Source organism: Limulus polyphemus, unplaced genomic scaffold (genome assembly GCF_000517525.1).
Source record: "Limulus polyphemus unplaced genomic scaffold, Limulus_polyphemus-2.1.2 Scaffold86515, whole genome shotgun sequence".
Taxonomy (NCBI): domain Eukaryota; kingdom Metazoa; phylum Arthropoda; class Merostomata; order Xiphosura; family Limulidae; genus Limulus; species Limulus polyphemus.
In genome coordinates this window covers 1-1,270 of record NW_013752111.1, presented here as the reverse complement: position 1 = coordinate 1,270, position 1,270 = coordinate 1, and the positions used below count along the sequence as shown (strand labels likewise).

Genomic DNA, 1,270 nt, shown 5'->3' with positions numbered 1-1,270 from the left:
TATTCTGGTACATCACATGTCAGGTGTAATAGTTGTTGAAGTATTCTGGTACATCGATGTACCAGAATACTTTAGTTGTTGTATACCTGACATGTTATGTAACTAAGGTAATGTTAATCTAATTTAGAGTGGTTCCCTAGTGTTTTAATGATCCTATTTGTTTTTATTATTATTTATCGGTTTGATTTAACATAATTTTGCTAAAACTAAAATAATTTCAAATCATGTGTAGATGCACAGAAAACCATTTTTCATTTTAGATAAAAAAATAATAAAATTGTAACTGTCCATTGACCCACTTGTCCAGCTAAAAGCCTTATACTTGGTCCCACACTGAGTACTAATAACACAGTGAAGGTTTAATTGACATTACTGTAGACATCTTTATATTACCATTTTTGTTAGCCGTACGTAATTTAGAAGTGATAGACTAGAAAGAAGACAGCTAGTCAACACCATCCACCGCCAACTCTTTTACTAATTATATGTGGGATTGACCTTCACATAAAACGCCCTTACAGCTGAAAGTGTTAACATGTACAGTGACGGGATTCGATTGAGAAGTTTGAGAAACATTAGGTTTTGGAAAAATCCTAGGGACGTTTTTAATTTCTAGAATGCAGATCACGAGTTCGAATCCAGCCACCGAATGCACTTGCCCTTTCAGCCGTGAGTGTATTAGAATGCGATGGTCAATCTCACTTTTCGTTAGTAAAAGAGCTGGCGATGAAAGGTGTAGACGAGCTACCTTCCCTCTAGTCAACCACTTCTAAATTAGGGACGGCTAACGTAAACAGCCTTCTAGTAGCTTTGTGAATTTCAATAAAGCAAGCAAATAAAAAAAAAATCTAGAAATTTCAGCACAGCAATAAAAAGTGAGTTAAAAAAGAGGCGGATAGTATTTTTGGTTTTACTTGTTATTTCAGGGAATTATAGCACTCTCATAGCTCAGTTTACGTTTGAACGTCTGATGATGTCCAGCGTTGTCAACACCTACATTCCAAGCACCTTAGTGGTCATCCTCTCCTGGTTCACATTTTGGCTTGATGTCAAAGCTGTTCCGGGTAGAGTGACCCTTGGTGTTACATCATTTTTGACCCTTGCAACGCAGGTGGTTCAAACTAGGAGTCAGTTACCCCCCGTGGACTACCTAAAAGCTCTGGACATCTGGCTGCTGGCGTGTGTGATAATGGTCTCCTTCTCACTCTTGGAATATGCTGTAGCTTACTACGTTTTTCATAATTATGCGGAGAATAAGGTAAGTTCAAAA

General features: G+C 37.6%; 1 pseudogene; it reads left to right on the top strand.

Moving 5' to 3' along the window:
- The first annotated feature begins 926 nt into the window (after positions 1-926).
- On the top strand, positions 927-1,258 carry LOC106477861 (annotated as a pseudogene).
- The last annotated feature ends 12 nt before the right edge of the window (positions 1,259-1,270 follow it).